The following is an 18,359-nucleotide window of genomic DNA, read 5'->3' as shown; positions in this document are numbered from 1 at the left end:
TTTGAGCAGGATCATTACTTAGCATGCACGGATGGTAAGGATGCCATGAAAGCCATAAGGAACTTGAAGCGCATATGGTTTGGCCTAGTCCATAGAAGTAGAAGAGCAAAAGGATGAAGATGGTTCAACTTTTCAGTTGTAATTTGTATTTAGTCTTGTTTGTCTTTACATGTCTCATAAGATATGATAGGAAGCTCAAAATGATCAATAGACTCGCCTTAGGATGCATGTTTTTCATGAAATATTCATATACACTTGACCTAGTTTGGATTTTCATTTTAGAAGGTTAATAAGGCTAAAAAAAGGGCACTCGTCAACTAGTCCCCTGAATTCATCGACGATCAAATACCGAGACCCTAATTTTCTTAGACAGGTTACTTGTCGACTAATCCCCTGGTCTCGTCGATGAGCGAGTGAAGGACACTCGTCGACTAGTTCTCCACTCATCGACGAGTCTGTCGGCAAAACTGACGCTCCAACGCTCAACAGTCAGATTTTTATTTAATAAAATATATTTTAATGATCCAATGGGTAGAAAACGACTTTATGCCTAAAGTGCCTATAAATACTAACCCTAAAACTTATTTTAATCTCTCTTGCCTACATTCCCTTATGCTAAAATCACTATTGGGCATTCACTTAGTCTTTCTTCAAGATCCAAGAGCATTCACTCGCATCATCTTGCAAAACTATATTGATCTTGAGGTTTGGTAAACAAGTTTTTGTTTTAGGCATTCAAATCTTATTTTTCTACTCTTCTACTTGTTTTATTTGAAATATTTCTTGGGAGCAAAAACCCTAGTTTTCCATATATCCATTGTTTGAAAAATATTTTGGGAAAAAGTTTATACTAGGGCTTGAATCTTTAAAGTATTCACTTTCATATTTTTATTCAAAGATTTTATATTCTCTCATCTTTGCAAAATCTATTTGAAAGCAAACCCTATAATCTCCAACACACATATTTTTAAGAAATCATTTTTGGAGAAATATTGAATATGGTTTAGATCTTTGAAGCAATATCTATATATATACAAAGGTCGTATATTTTTATTGTAAACACCTCATTAGAAAACACACATATTATCTCTTGATCCTAAAGTTATATCTTGTGAGAGTGTTTTGGATTTTATTGTACTCTGTTAGACCAAGTGGTTAAGGGTCTTTCATTCCAACTATGTTTTGATGACAACAATCCATTAGCTGTTCTTTAAGGCTACTAACCTTTTTCTCTAGTCCTGTTCAGTTGCACAGAACGGCACCAAAGCAAGCAAGTTTCAAATCATCCAAAAGCAACACGTGACGTGACCAAAGCTCAGCCACTCAAACCAAAGCACTCATAGATTCTACATAGTATGCAAGTGTTCTAAAGATTGAGTGTGATAGTTAGAGAAATTGTCTTTGTAAATCCCTTATATATGGAGTGACTCAATAAAACAAGCAAGAAATGGGCATATCACACACACATCACTTGAACAACAGGCACAGTCCCACACACACACAATAAGACAAGTAAAATTACTTGAGATGTCTAAAAACCCTTAAAACATGTTTTACTAAATCTAAGACATCTAATAGTGAATTAGGGATCATTCTTGATAAATAAACAAGGACCTTTTTACTTCTAACTTAAAAGGATTTTTAAAGTAGTAAGAGGGGTCTCGTCAATGAATACAGGGCCTCGTCGACGAATACAGGGCTTCGGCGACGAGTACAACATAGACCCTCGTCGACGAACACATGGTTCTCATCGACGAGAATATACCGAGGGGGCTAAAAGTTCAGAGCACCCCTCATCGACGAATATAGGGGATTTGATGATGAGGTTTGTGCAAATTTCGTCGACGAACATAGGGTTTTCGTCGACGAAAAAAAACCAAGACTTGTCTAAATTCAGAACCAGCTACTCGTTGACAAACACAGGGCTTCGTCGATGAATTTACTGAACAGCTCGTCGATGAAGGTGAGACCTCGTCGATGAATGTCGGGCTGCAGACTTCATTAAATGCAGCAGAACAGCTAGTTTTGCTCTTGTCTTACATCAATAAATGCTTAACGGCTCTCCAGCACCCAGCTTGCCCATTTGGTGTTTAAATAAGGGTTTTGCATTTACTTCAAACTAAGGAAGCTCATTTAGTTATTGAAATCATTTATTGTGCATTCACTCTAGGGTTTCTTTGTGCAATTCACTTGCCCTCTTGCTCTTGCTCTTGTTTTACTAAATTGAAAAAGAGGATATAGTGTGAGGATTTTGTTGTGATACTCAGCTCAAGAGGAGCATTTAATATTGTATCTACCTCTCATCAACTACTTGTATAGAAAGGCCCTTTGTGAGCCATTGTAGGGTATGTCTAAGTGAATACCTTTGTAAAAGCTCTTTGTCAGTAGCTGTCTGTATAGGCTTCTCCGCCTGAAGGAGGATCGTATAGTGGATTTTGGGAATCCTTGCGTTGGTCTCAAGGCGTTGATGTAGGCGTGGTGCCGAACCATGTTAATATCGTCGTGCTAAGCTTCTCTTCTCTCCTTTATATTGCTCATTCATTGCCATTTGCTTCACTTTTATATTGTGATATAATACACTTGTTCTTGGCAAGATTTTTGTGTTTGTAAAAAATTTGCATATCCATGAAAAACATCTATTCACCCCCCCCCCCTCTAGACGCTCAACCAAGCCAACAAGTGTTATCAGAGTGCCAGTCGCTAGATATTCAGAGTTACTCCTAGGTGAAAAGATCAATATGGCGGATATGTTTGCCCAAGGTCATTATGTGGACCATACCCCCAAATTTTGCGGAACTAACTACCTGGTAAGGAAAGATCAAATGTCAATCTTCATCCAAGCTTATGACTACCGAATGTGGAACGTCATCACTGAACTACACCTTCAAGAATGAAGAAGGCGATGACATACCTATTGGAAAACTTCTCGAGGCGGATGCAAAGCTAGCCCAATTGAACTTCAAGACCAAGAACTTCCTCTATTGTGCTGTCAATGATGAAGAGTAAAATCGAATATGTGGATGCAACATGGCTAAGGAGATGTGGGAAAAGCTTCAGGTAACATACGAAGGTACAACCCAGGTAAAAAAGTCAAACTTTTATATGTTCGTCAAAGAATATGAATTTTTTAAAATGGAAGAAGGTGTGACAATTACTGCCATGTTTACTCGTTTCACACACATCACAAATGGACTAAAAGCTCTTGGTAAAGAATACTCTATGGAAGACAATGTGCAGAAAGTCCTTCGCTCATTACCGGCATCTTGGCACGCCAAGTCCACAGCAATTGAGGAAGTAAAGGACCTATCAAAGGTCACTTTTGACGAGCTGATCGGGTCTCTCATGACCTATGAGATTAAGAAGAAAAATGCTACCCTAGAAGCTGAAGCACCCAAGAAGGCTACCAGAATTGCTCTAAAAGTTGGAAAGCAAAAAGAGCTCATAGAAGAGGAAGAAAATGATGATGATGATGAAGTCGCTCTCCTTACAAGAAGATTCAAGAATTTTCTGATGAGCAAATGAGGTGGAAAACAAAGGGAGAAAGGAGAATCGAGCATAAGATGCTACAATTGCAAAAAGATCGGGCATCGCATGGCCAACTGTCCTCTCTTCAAAAACAAAGGCAACAATCAACAGGGGGACAAAAAGAAGTTCAAAGCAATGAATGCAACCGAATGGGATGAACTAGATGGAACCTCAACCGACGAAGAAATCGAGGAAGAAGTTGCCAACTTTTGCCTTATGGCGGACGAACAAAGTGAGGTAAACTCTGATGACAAATATCTCCCTTCTTATGAAGAACTAGAAGAAAACTATAGAAAACTCTATATTGAATTAACAGCATCTAGAAAGAAACACAAACTTTTAGAAGAAAATCATGCAAGATGCAAACAAAAACAAATCTGCACATGTGACACTTTGAAAGAAGAAAATGCATCTCTTAGTCTAGAAAATGAAAAGCTCACTAAGGAATGCAAAAATTACAAAGAGTCGTCTCAAAAAGAAGTTGGAAGCTTAAAAAGGCAAATAATCAAAATTTTTCAAGAAAACTCTAAATTGAAAAAGAAGGTGGAAGATCAAAATAATACAATTTATAAATTTACAAATGGTAAAGAAAATTTTAATAGGCTACTTGGAGCTCAATGGTTTGGAATTTTCAAAGAAGGATTAGGATATGGCCTATCGTCATCAGAATCAATAGGCTTTGCAAATCTTTATGCTAAAAGAAGCTCCACATCAAATAAAAACCCTGCACCTAAACCAAACCCCTTGCATGCTAATAAAGTTTGCCTATATTGTGAAAGAAAAGGTCATGTACGATTTACTTGCCCCTTCAGGGGAAATAGAGGAAATAACATGAATTACAAATGGGTGATTAAGAAAACTAACCCCATAGGACCCAAGAAAATGTGGGTACCAAAACAAGTCACTTAATGCTGTGTGCAGGTATGCTTGAAGACCAACTCCACAAGAAACAAATGGTTTCTCGATAGTGGATGCTCAAGACACATGACGGGAGATGCAAGAAAATTCCACTCTCTCACCTACAAAAAGGAAGGATTGGTCACGTTTGGAGATAATCCAAAGGAAGAATCATTGGTAAAGGTAAAATAAGTAATTCATCATAATGCCAATGGAAGAATCATCGGTAAAGGTAAAATAAGTAATTCATCCTTGGTTATTGAAAATGTTGCACTTGTAGATACTCTCAAACACAACTTGTTGAGTGTTAGTCAGTTGTGTGATAAAGGGTTAAACATTACATTTCAATTAACCCAATGTTTAATAAATGATTTTAACAAAAAAACCATCCTTGTAGGAAAACGTGAATCCAACATATACACAATTGAGTTTGAGGACATTAAAGCTTGTGACGCTAGCTGCTTAGAAGTTACCAATGAAAATTGCTGGTTATGGCATAGAAGACTAGGTCATGCTAGCATGGATCTACTTCATAGACTTTCATCTAAAGAACTAGTAAATGGCCTACCAAAAGATAATTATGTAAAAGACAAAGTTTGTGATGCATGTAAATATGGAAAACAAGTTAAAACTTTCTTCAAAACCAAGAAAATGATATCCACCTCAAGACCTTTAGAGTTAATTCATCTTGATTTATTTGGTCCTAATGACATAGCTAATATTAGTGGAAAGTTGTATGCCTTTGTTATAGTTGATGACTTCTCTAGGTTTTCATGGGTAATTTTCCTTGCAAACAAAAGTGACACTTGCAATGCATTCATTCATTTTTGTGGAAAAATCCAAAATCAAAAGGGGATGTCAATTGTTCACATTAGGAGTGATAGAGGAAGAGAATTTAGAAACAAAGAACTATAAGACTTTTGCAATGAAAATGGATACTCACACAACTTCTCCGCTCCAAAAACTCCACAACAAAACGGATTAGTTGAAAGAAAAAATCGAACACTCCAAGAAATGCCTAGGACAATGCTCAACGAACATAACTTGCCAAAATATTTCTGGGCAGAAGCCGTTAGCACAGCTTGCTATGTTAGTAACCGTGTCATCATTAGATCCAAGTTAGGAAAAACCCTATATGAGATATGGAAAGGTAGGAAACCTAACATTTCACAATTTAAGGTTTTTGGATGTAAATGATTCATATTAAATGATAGGGATCATTTGGCTAAATTTGATTCAAAATCTGATGAGGGAATCTTTATAGGATATGCCATGAATAGCAAAGATTATAGGGTTTTCAACAAAAGAACTCAAACTATTCAAGAATCAACCCACGTTTTGTGTGATGAAATAGACCCTCACACATCCAAAACATCTGTTGAGATAGAAGAAGATAATCAAGTCACTCCCTTTAAAATTGAAAAAGAACTTAAGGAGCTTAAGTTAAATAATGATCAAGATAGAAACTGTCAAGACACAAACATTGATAATTAAGAATCATCTCCTCAAAAGCCAAATGAACCAGAAGAAGAGAATCATGAACTACCTAGAGCTTGGAAATTTGTAAAAAATCACCCAATTGATCTTATCATAGGTAGTCCACCCAAGGAGTTAGCACCAGATCTCACCTAAGAAGTGGATGTAATCATATTGCTTTCGTATCTCATGTAGAACCAAAAAACTTTGAGGAAGCTGAAAATGATGAAAACTAGATAAATGCCATGTAAGAAGAACTAGACCAATTTGAAAGAAACAATGTATGTCACTTAGTTCCTAAACCCAAAAATACTACAATAATAGGTACCAAATGGGTGTTTAGGAAAAAGAAAGATGAAGATGGGAATATTGTTAGAAACAAAGCTAGATTAGTGGCCCAAGGGTATAATCAAAAAGAGGGTGTTGACTACGATGAAACTCATGCCCCTGTGGTGATACTAGAAGCTATTAGAATGCTACTTGCTTTTGCTTGCTACAAAAATTTTAAGTTATTTCAAATGGATGTAAAAAGTGCATTTTTAAATGGATACATAACTGAAGAACTCTATGTCAAGCAACCTCTAGGATTTGAGAGCCACACTCATCCCGATTATGTATACAAACTCTCAAAAGCTCTTTACGAACTTAAGCAAGCACCAAGAGCATGGTATGAATGTTTAAGTAAATTTCTCCTAGATAATGGGTTCACATGAGGCAAATTCGACACTACATTATTCTTAAAACACAAGGAAAATGATATGCTAGTTATACAGATTTACCTAGATGATATGATTTTTGGTGCCACAAATGAAGCTTTGTGTCAAGATTTTGCTCAAACCATGCAGGAAACATTTGAGATGAGCATGATGGGTGAACTAACCTTCTTCCTAGGGTTACAAATTAAACAAATAAAACATGGAATTTTTATAAATCAAGCCAAGTACATTAAGGACGTGTTAAAGAAATTCGGTCTTGAAATGAGCAAGTCTAAAGTAACCCCTACAAGTATCACAACAAAACTTTACACCGATGAAAAAGGGAAGAATGTAGACCAAAAACTTTACCGCGGAATGATTGGTAGCTTGTTGTATCTCATTTATAGTAGGCCCGATATAATGTTCAGTGTTTGTCTATGTTCTAGTTTCCAATCATGTCCCAAAGAATCTCATCTTCCTGCAGTCAAACGAATCTTGAGGTACTAAGCAGGCACACATGACTTAGGACTCTTTTACCATAAGAATACTCTATTTGATCTAACTTTCTACTCAGATGCCGACTATAGTGGTTGCAAAACCGATAGAAAAATCACTAGTGGAACATGTCATTTCCTAGGACACTCACTTGTGTCCTGGTTTTGCAAAAAGCAATCCTCCGTAGCTCTCTCAACCACCGAAGCTAAATACATGGCAGCCGGTAGTTGTTGTGCTCAAGCCTTATATATGAAGTAATAACTTGAGGACTTCCAAATGTTAGTTAAGGGTACTCTAATCCATTGGGACAACACTAGTACCATCAATATTTAAAAGAATTCATGCCTACACTCTAGAACTAAACATATTGAAATTAGGCACCATTTATTCGAGACCATGTTCAAAAGGGAGACATTGAGTTGGTTTATGTTCGTACTAAAAATCAACTAACTGACATCTTGACTAAGCCTCTCAATGAAGAACGATTCAATAAAATTTGGCTTGCCCTAGGTATGTGTACTCCCTCAGATCTATCTTAGGATCTTCATATTGTTTCTTCCTTCATTCTTAAGCTCATCCTAAGTACAACTCAATTTCTCTTCATTCTCTGGTCGACAAACATAGGGTATTCGTCACCGAGATATCTGTCCTTTTCAATGACGAACATAGGGTATTCGTTGTCAAGATATCTATCCTTTTCGTCGATGAACACAGGGGTATTGTCACCGAATTTTCATTAATTTAATCGATGAACACAGGGTCCTTGTCGACGAAATCTGTCGGGATGCTTCATATTCCCGTTCGCACATCTCCCTCATTTTGCAAACCCTAGCCCTCATCCCATTCCCTCTCCTTCCTCTTGGATCTCTGCCGCTCTCTCACCTCCTTCTCTCATTCCACATTGTCCAGAGCTACCTACATGTCCACGGCACTATCATTCGGCTCTCCGAGGATACGTTCTCTACTGTGCTTGGTTGTAGCATCTATCCACTCCGAGGCCTCCCCAAAGCCTCCTGGCCCACTCGTTTTGAATGGTTTGACTCGCATACGGTGCTAAAGTTCGTTACTGGTAACCCTCATATTCCTTCCATTGCCCGCCCCAAATCCAAGGACCTCACGGTTGAATTTAGGGTCCTTCACCACATAATCACATATAATCTTTGCCCTCAGACTGGTGGACGGGATTGGGTGACATTGGGGGATATTTTCAGTATGTACTGCCTATGAGTTGGGCGTGGTATCTACTTGCCCTCTATCATCATTCAAAATATGGAAGAGAGCCTCAAACGGCAGTGGGGTTGCCTTCCCTATGTTAATCTTCTCACAACCTTTTTCGATCATTTCGAGCTCATCCGCGCTGGCATGCCCTACATTCATCCTGCGCCCGATGATACATACACCGAGGTGACCCTTCGTCTCATGCATTTCAAAAAGGACGATGCTACCAACACGTGGGTCAAAGCCCACGAGCAGGGTCAAGATCTGATCGACGAAGTTAAGGCCACTATGGAAGAAGTAGAAGAAGAAAAGGATGAGGATACCTCCTATGGTCATATCTTGGAATGCCTAGACGGCCTTCAACATGCCATGACGCAGTCAAAAATGCGTCACCGTGCTCATTTTGACTCTCTCGATGCGACCCTTGCCCATCAGGAAAACACCAACCGCGCTCGTTTTGATTCCCTTGACGCTTCCTTCGCTGCTCTTTTCGACTGCCTTGGTTGCCCGGCGAGTGATCCTCCGTCACTCTTTTCCCCCAATTTTGATTATGGAAAAGGGGGAAAGATAGATGATATAAATATAGACTTTTCCCTTCATATGTAATCAATTGGATACTCTTTAGTTGTAGTAGCTTAGCAGTCACTGCGATTAATGAAGTAGTTTAGTATTCCCTGCAATTATTGTACTTGGCATGTATTGTAATTGTCGAACATGAATGAACTAACGTTGTACCGACATGCTTGAATACTACAATGATTGATATAATGGACTGTTACATATTGGTTTTATGCAGGATTACACAACTTGGAAAATGTCTTACTTATAGACGGCATGTTGCCAAAATTTTAAATAAAATCTCCTTTCAAATAATGCAAACATTAAGGGGGAGGATTTACTTAAATTCTAAACATATACATTTAGTAAGGGGGAGCATATTTTTTCAAAAAGAACACTAATGGATTGCCATCATCAAAAAGGGGGAGAATGTTAGACCAAGTGGTTAAGGGTCTTTCATTCCAACTATGTTTTGATGACAACAACCTATTAGCAATTCTTTAAGGCTACTAAACTTTTTCTCTAGTCCTATTCAGTTGCATAGAGCGGCATCAAAGCAAGCAAGTTTCAAATCAGCCAAAAGCAACACGTGACATGACCACAGTTCAGCCACTTAAACCAGAGCACTCATGGACTCTACATAGTATGCAAGTGTTCTAAAGATTAAGTGTGAGAGTTAGAGAAATTGTCTTTGTAAATCCCTTGTATATGGAGTGACTCAATAAAACAAGCAAGAAATGGGCATATCACACACACATCACTTGAACAACAGGCACAGTCCCACACACACACAACAGGACAAGTAAAACTACTTAAGATGTCTAAAAACCCTCAAAACATGTTTTACTAAATCTAAGACATCTTATAGTGAATCAAGGATCATTCCAAATAAATAAACAAGGAATTTTTTACTTCGAACTTAAAAAGGATTTTTAAAGTAGTAAAAGGGGCCTCGTCGATGAACATAGGGCTTCGTCGACGAGTACAACATAGAACCTCATCAATGAACACAGGGTTCTTGTCGACGAAAATATACCGAGAGACCTAAAATTTCAGTGCCTCCCCTCGTCGACAAATATAGGGGATTCGGCGACGAGGTCTATGCAAATTTCATCGATGAACATAGGGTTATCGTTGATGAAAAGAAACTGAGACTTGTCTGAATTTAGAACCAACAACTCGTCGATGAACATAAGGCTTCATCGACAAATTTATTGAAGAGCTCGTCGATGAAGGCGAGACCTTGTCGATGAATGTTGGGTTGCATACCTCATTAAATGCAGCAGAACGATTTGTTTTTCTCTTGTCTTACATCAATAAATGCCCAATGGCTCTCCAGTGCCTAACTCATCCATTTGGTGTTTAAATAGGGGTTTTGCATTTACTTCAAACTAAGGAAGCTCATTTAGTAATTGAAATCATTTATTGTGCATTCACTCTAGGGTTTCTTTGTGCAGTTCACTTGCCCTCTTGCTCTTGCTCTTGTTTTACTCCATTGAAAAAGAGGATATAGTGTGAGGATTTTGTTGTGATACTCAACTCAAGAGGAGCATTTAATATTGTATCTACCTCTCATCAACTACTTGTATAGAAAGGCCCTTTGTGAGTCATTGTAGGATATCTCCAAGTGAGTACCTTTTAAAAGCTCTTTGTGAGCAGCTGTGTGTATAGGCTTCTCCACCTGAAGGAGGATCGTATAGTGGATTTTGGGAATCCTTGAGTTGGTCTCAAGGCGTGGACATAGGCGGGGTGCCGAACCACGTTAATATCGCCGTGTTAAGCTTCTCTTCTCTCTTCTCTCTTCTCTCTTTTATATTGCTCATTCATTGCCATTTGCTTCACTTTTATATTGTGATATAATTCACTTGTTCTTGGCAAGATTTTTGTGTTTGTAGAAAATTTGCATATCCACAAAAAAACGTCTATTCACCCTCCTCTAGATGCTCAACCGAGCCAACATACTCATTAGCTTATTGAGAAGCATCTGAGTATATTCAAAATTATTGGTCATCACTTGTATTAACAGTTCAGGTTGTGACCTAAGAGGAGGAAGTTACACCTCTTGTAAGTAGCAAATTGTAAAGAGGTAGCTACACCTCTTGTAAGCAGTAGATTGTAACGGGAAGCTCCATCCCAGGTTAAGGAGCGGTATAGTGGAATCTTTGGATAGTTTGCCCAAGGCGAGGATGTAGGCTGGGTTGGTCGAACCGCATAAAATCTAGAGTTTGAATTTCTATTTCCCTTATCTCATTTTATTTCTGCTTGCATTTAACTATTTATTTAGTATTTGCCTATTGTATATGTTTTAAGTACCTCCTGCACTTGAGATTGATTGGGTAATACTGAATTGTTTGTTGTTGACTTTTTGAGTCCGATCCCTAATTTTGATAATGACAAACCGCAAGTTACTAATGTGTGTGCCTAAGTACTTGCACAAGTTAATCATTCAAAACACACATATGAAAGTGAGGTGGATGCCAGAAAGAACTTAAAGAGCTTATACTCCTGGCATATTCCATAGGAAAATGAAGAGCAAAAGAAGAAGATATGTTTTGTTTCATTGTATTGCATTTTGGTTTTATATTTTGGTCTGTAATAATATATGACTTGCAAGATATGATAAGTTCAGGATGGTCGTAGATTGACCCTAAGGACCAACACTTTTCATAGAAACTCTTTTTTTAAATAACTAATTGGTTAGGGTCAAAGATTAGGGCTAAAACGAAGTTTACAAAAGCGTCAACCGATGCCACATTTTTTTGGCTTAATTCAAAAGCTTTGACTATAGGGAGCCAGATGAGGACCACAGCTGACCTCAGGGGCAAAACTGGAATTTCACTTGCCTCGGTCGACTGACCATCGCAAGGTCATTTGACCTTGGTCAACTGAACCCTAAGCAGTACAAAAGCCTTGGTCGACCAAACTAACCAGAAGTGAACATGTTGACTTCGTTCGGTTAACCATTCTAAAATGAACGTGTCTTTCACAATCAACCAAACTTACACGTGTCTAATCCCCAACAACTTGGTCGACCAAACTCATAGTTCAAAGTGGTTACGGTCAACCAAACCACTAAATGGTCAACCGAACCTTAGCCTTGGATGACAGAACTTCGAAGGGTTCAAAATTGCCCTGAGATGGTCGACTGACCTACTGTTCAAAATTGCCACGGTCAACCAAACACAGTAATATGGTTGACCAAACCTATAATACGGTTAACCGAACCTCTCGAGTTGGTCAGATTTTTATCACGGTTAAATAAGGTTATTTTTCATTAAACATGATTAAACATTTTTAAAAATACCCAACGTGTCCCCAACGATCATATTTTCACCCAACTCTATATATACCCCTTCATAAGTCATAATTAGTATGATGCTTAGTTTGAAAACTCTCTCAAATTCTTATATCCTATTTTCATTTTCCAAAGCCTATTTTTTCATCCTCTCTTATTATTACTTTGAAAAATCAATTTCCAAAGAGAGTGCTTTACATATATTGGTCATTTTTTTTTTCAAATCAAAATCGTTTTTACTCTCATAATTTATTCACGTTTCATATCTTAGTATTGAGAGTAAATCAAAGTTTTCTCCATATATATTCATTGATATATATCCTTGGAGAAAATCTACTTCTTTGCTTGTGATTCTTGCACACTTATTGCAAGATTCAAAGGCTTATTTGCTTGTGCTTGTGAAAATATTTTTGAGCTATAAACCCTAGGTTCTCCAACACTTTATTTAAAGAAATATTTTTTTGGAAAATTTTTTTATTTGGGAATAAAATCTATGCGCACTCATCATACACATATTTATTCAAAGATTACTTTTGTGAAAATTACATTCTCACATTGAGCTTATTTGCATATCATACGTGAGTGTATTTGCACTTAGCGTTGTACACATCTGCTTGTATTAGAAGCATTTTTCATTGTACAAAAAATATTCATTTGTTGTATTCCCAACCGGTTATCGGAAGGGGGAGACTAACCCTGTGAATAGTCCTAGACTAGTTCAGACCCGGTTAGGAGAACTAGGTGCACCATCCTGTTATGGTGTTGTATTAGGTGCCACTCCACCCGTTAAGCAAGTCATATTGGAATCCTTTTACTTGTGAGCTTAAGGCGGGGATGTAGGTAGTGTTGGCCGAACCTCGATAACATACCCTGTGCACACTTTTCAATTTTCGCACTTTACATTCCTGCACATGTATGTTATATTTGATATATTGTGAATGCTGCGTATGATTTAATTTTCGCATATTATTTTTATCTGTGCAATTGGTATATGCTTAGAAAGACCCTAAGTTGTGTATTACTTATATCTGGTTTAACCTAGGAAGAAGTTTTAAAATTCCAATTCACCCCCCTCTAGGGAATACACCAATTCCAACATTTGTGTAGCGACCCAGATTTTATATAGTGGAAGACCTGAAATATATATTATACCATAGTACTAAATAACCTCCAAATTTAATACATCTTTAGAAATTCTAAGATAAACCAAAAATAACAAATTAAATATTTAATCTAAACCACTCTTGCTAATTTCACCCACGCTTCCGCTACGCTACTCTGATTTCGGTTAGGCTCCTCAAGGTATCTAAAATGTATGAAAATAATTGGATGAGACACCTCTCAGTAAGTAAGGACTAGATTATTATCAGTGTGTGGCTGATATGAGCTTCACAATATAAAAATATATTTAAAAACTTTAATAATAATCACATTTGTAAATTGTAAGTCACATATTTATAAATAAAAATACGTACTTTTCTTCCAAATCAACATTTAGGCCTACTAAATTTCTATAGTCACATAAATACTGAAATTTGTATAAAAGAACTTCTTTAGGCCGATGCATGTCATGTTTAGCCCCCTCGACCGGGTTGTGTGGTCCGAAAACTGGACTTAGCATTGGTTGACCGACCAAAGTTAAGTCAAAAGTTTATGTCTGTAAGATCAATTTGCCTACCACATCCTGGTCCAGAAACAGGTGGGTACGACCCTACTCGTTATAGTTTGAGATATCCATAGCTTGAATTTATTAGGTTGTGTAATATTGAAATTTGTGTATCTCCAAATTTGTGCTTACATGGTTGGGTCTTTAAATTAAGCATTAAAAGAATTAAATATTTTTAAATATCCAATTCACTCCCCTCTTGGGATTGCACCTAAAATAACATTTTTATCAGAGCCTTGTTGCATTTAACTTAATCGTTTTTGTAAAAGATCACGATGGCTCTTATTGGTGTAACCCCATTTGGTGAGGGACACTCATCCATGCATCCACCCATTTTTTGTGGTGTTAATTACACCTACTAGAAACAAAGAATGTGTAGTAACCCAAACCCGAAAAATAAAATAAAAATGAATAAAGGAAAAGGAGGAATAAAAGAAAGGGAAAAGAAAATTTTAAAAGGGCATCAAGCAGGGGCTCGTCGACGAACTAGTTCTCCTCGTCGATGAACGTCCTTATGGGTTTCGTCTCCTGAGTTTCGTCGATGAACTTACGCTTTGTCGTCGAATGGTCTTCTTGGGCTTGTTGATGAATCCAAGTATCTTGTCGACGAAGCCTTGCCTATAAATAGTGTAGCTTTCATTTTAAGTGACGTTTTCTCTCTCCTCACATCTCTCTCTCTCTCTCTCTCTCTCTCTCTCTCTCTCTCTCTCTCTCTACCCTACGGTTCCCTCACTCCATCTCTTTGATTCCGGCTCTGTTAAAGTCGGGATTGACAATCAGGAACCACCACAAGATTCTTGTGAAGATTCTTTTCAACTTAGGCAGAGCAGATTTTTAGTTTGGAGTACTTGGGCACCACTCCAAAACCAGGGTAAGTGGGATATTTTTAATATTAAACTAAGTTTTGGGAGTGTTAGGACTTAGGAGATGTTAAATGATAAATATCCTAGGGTTAAACTAATTAAGTTGGGATTTTTGAAATATAGGGTTTTGTTTCCTATTCAATTTGGGCAGAATATTCAAGGAGCAGGTTAGGGGAATTAATAATAGTAGGTTTTACTAAGTTTGAACCGGTTAGATTTAATTATACAAATTTATATATTTAGGTATGATTTTCTGAATAGTTTAGGCATTTGGAAAATAATGATTTTGATCTATATTATATATGGGAAAAAATAGTGTGGCATGAATATAACTTTCATAATTTAACTAGTTGCGGATATTGGCTGTTGTGAATCTTGATAGGTAGAAAATACTGTTTGATTGTGAATATTGGCTAGTTGTGAATACAGTTTATTTGTAAATAAAGATTGGTTGTGAATACTAGCTACTTGTGAGTACTGTGTGGTGATTAAATTCGATGTCTATAAATGGGTCATTTGTATGGTTATTCGTGTGTATCACAATAAAACGTTGGCAGGCCTGAGGAGTTTGTTATATTGCCTAGATATAATCATGATATAACGTTGGAAGGCCTGAGGAGTTCGTTATATTGTCATTATATATTGGGGTAGAGCATTGGCAGGCATAAGGAGGTTATTCTACTGATATACTACGGGTAGGTCATGGGGATCAAATACTAATGAATAGTGGTGTCTGTATGAGCCATGTGTCATGGAAGCTGAAGTGGTACCCGTGTGGGCCACATTATATACTGTGTGGATGTGAGTCTTATGTGGACGGTATTTCCTGTGTGGATGTGAGTCTTGTGTGGACAGTAAATTCATGTGTGGATGATTGACGTGGTTTATGTTTTGATAAGATATATGGTATGTGAATTTAATTGTATGTATATTTATGGTAAAGTAAAACTCTCCACTGAGGGCTTGCCGAGAAAGGCGAGTACCCTGGTAGTTTTCTGTTGGTGCTAGAGCAGAGGAAAGCTACTTGTATAGGCTGGTAATTTTCCCTATTCTTGGAGACTTTACCTATATACATAACCCGAGGGCTTACTAAGTAAGGTGAGTGCCCTAGTGTTAATACTAGAGCAGAGGAAAGCTACTTTTATGGGCAGGTAATCTTCCATATTCTCGAGAATTATCATAAAAAAATGATTATGTATGCGAGAGTGTAATCTGTATGTGTTTTCTCTACTGATGATGAATAGCAAATGACTATATTTTTTATTTACTAAACTCTCTGTCACACACTGTTATGATTTATTCTTCCTTACTGAGATGTGTCTCAACCTAGCATATGATTATATTTTCAAGTCCATCAGGTGATCGAGCTTAGAGCTCCGGGCAGGGTAGTATTTTTTGTAATTTTGGGTGATTGTAAGAATGGTTTATGTATAACTTATGTTTAAATATGGGGATGCAATATAAACAGATGGATGTTGTAGTTTTATTTGGAATTAATAGATAAACTCTGGTATTTAAATATAGATTGTTTATTTATTTCCGCTGCATGATTATAGTTTATGGTATCAAAAATAGGTGAATGAAACACAACCTTCGGGCCCCACTTGGCGTGTTGGGGGCGTTACAGAATGCGTATTTTTATTCAAAATATTGATTGGAAAGTGTGGAGAATTGTCTCCAAAGGAGATTATGTTCCTATGGAAATTTTTGAAAAAGAAAATGTACCTAAGACTGAAGAGGAATATATAGATGATGACTTGAAAGCAGTTCAAGTAAATGTTACTCCTATAAATCTTTTATATTGTGTATTAGATGTAAATGAATTCAATAGATTCATGACTTGTAAAAATGCTAAGAAGATATGGGAAAAGTTAGAAGTCATATATGAGGATACTAAGGATGTAAAATACGGTAGGATAGACATGCTTACCAGTGAATACGAAACATTTAAAATGACTCCAAATGAATCAATTCAATTTATGTATACCAGGTTCACCCACATCACAAACTCTTTGCATGTTCTTGGTAAGACTTACCCAGCATATGAAATGATTAAGAAAATTCTTAGGGGGTCTATCGCAAGTCTGGGAGGCAAAAGCTACCGCCATAGCTGAAGGAAGGAACTTAAAAAGCAATGACAGTGGATGAGCTGATCAGGTCACTCATCACACACGAATTGGCAATAAATGAAAGGATGAGTGAGCAAAACAAAGCAAAGAAAGTAACAACCATTAAAGCATCTTTTAGCAGTTCCAGTGAACATAGTGATTCGGAATCGGAAGATGATATGACTCTTCTAACTAAAAAGTTTGAAAAGTTCCTAAAAAAGATACTAGAAAATTTTTGGACTTAAAAAAAAAAAAAAAAAGGAGAGTCAAGCAGAAGGAAGCAAAAGGATGATCCTCCAACATGCTACAATTGCAGAAAAGTTGGGCACATCAAGCCAGATTGTCCTCAACTAAAGATAGTGTCTAAAAAGAAGAAGAAAGCATTGAAAGTCGGTTGGGACACACATAGTTCCAGTAGCTTGGACACTGAATCCAGCGATAATGAGGTTGCCAATATGTGTCTAATGGCACATGACAATCACAAGATACAATCTTCTTGCTCCGCCTCATCATACTATTATAGTAAATTTAATAATGATAATAGCATGCTTTCATATGATGAATTACAACAAGAATATCTGAAAATCTTAAAATGCTTAAGAAAATGTCTAAGAAAAATTTTGATTTGAAATCTAAATTAAAGGAATTTTCAAGGCTTTTGGAAAAACAAAATGAGTCTCATGCTTCTTTAATAAAAGAAAAGGATTTGAAAATTATAGAGTTGAAAAGAAATTTGGAGGAAAAATCTAAAATTAATTATAAATTCATAGAGGGCCAAAATAACTTTGAAAAACTCCTTGGGGTTTAAAGAAATTCTCTAGACAAGGAAGATCTTGGTTTTAATGGAAAGGAAAACCTAAAACAGAAACATCCATACATGGGCTACTTTGTGAGGGAATTGAAATTTTATGTTCCATCTAAAGACTCCTACAGGTATACTACATGTTTTAAATGTAAGAACTTAGGTCACATAAAATTTGATTGTCCTTTTAAGAACAAGTATGTGAAAATTAAGAAGGTCTGGAAAGTCAAAGGAGAGTCGAGTACTAACCCCTATGGACCCAAGAAAATTTGGGTACCAAAATTAGCTACTTAAATGACTATTGCAGGTGTGCTTGAGATCGTCCTCTTCAAAGGACAAATAGTACATGGATAGTGGCTGCTCGCGACACATGACAGGAGATAAAGTAAAGTTCGCGTCCATCACACCAAAGTATAGAGGATTCGTCACCTTCGGTGATAATGCAAAAGGCAAAATCATAGGAGTAGGTAAGGTTGGTAAGGATCCTTCTCTCATTATAGATAATGTGTTACTGGTTGATGAATTGAAGCATAATCTATTAAGTATAAGCCAGCTATGTGATAAAGGATATAGGGTATCTTTTGAGCATGATAAATGCATAGTAGAAAACATATTTGAGAATAAAATCTTGTTTACTGCTAAACATAATGAAAACGTGTATACTACTAGTTTTAATAACTTAGCCTCTCAATATGTGAAATATTTTTCTACTATATATAAGGCTAGTTGGCTTTGGCATAGGAGATTAGGACATGCTAACA

The sequence above is a fragment of the Malania oleifera genome, chromosome 4, assembly GCF_029873635.1.
Source record: "Malania oleifera isolate guangnan ecotype guangnan chromosome 4, ASM2987363v1, whole genome shotgun sequence".
NCBI classification, from domain to species: Eukaryota; Viridiplantae; Streptophyta; class Magnoliopsida; order Santalales; family Ximeniaceae; genus Malania; species Malania oleifera.
The sequence above is the reverse complement of the archived record's forward strand: the minus strand, read 5'-3'. Positions refer to the sequence as shown.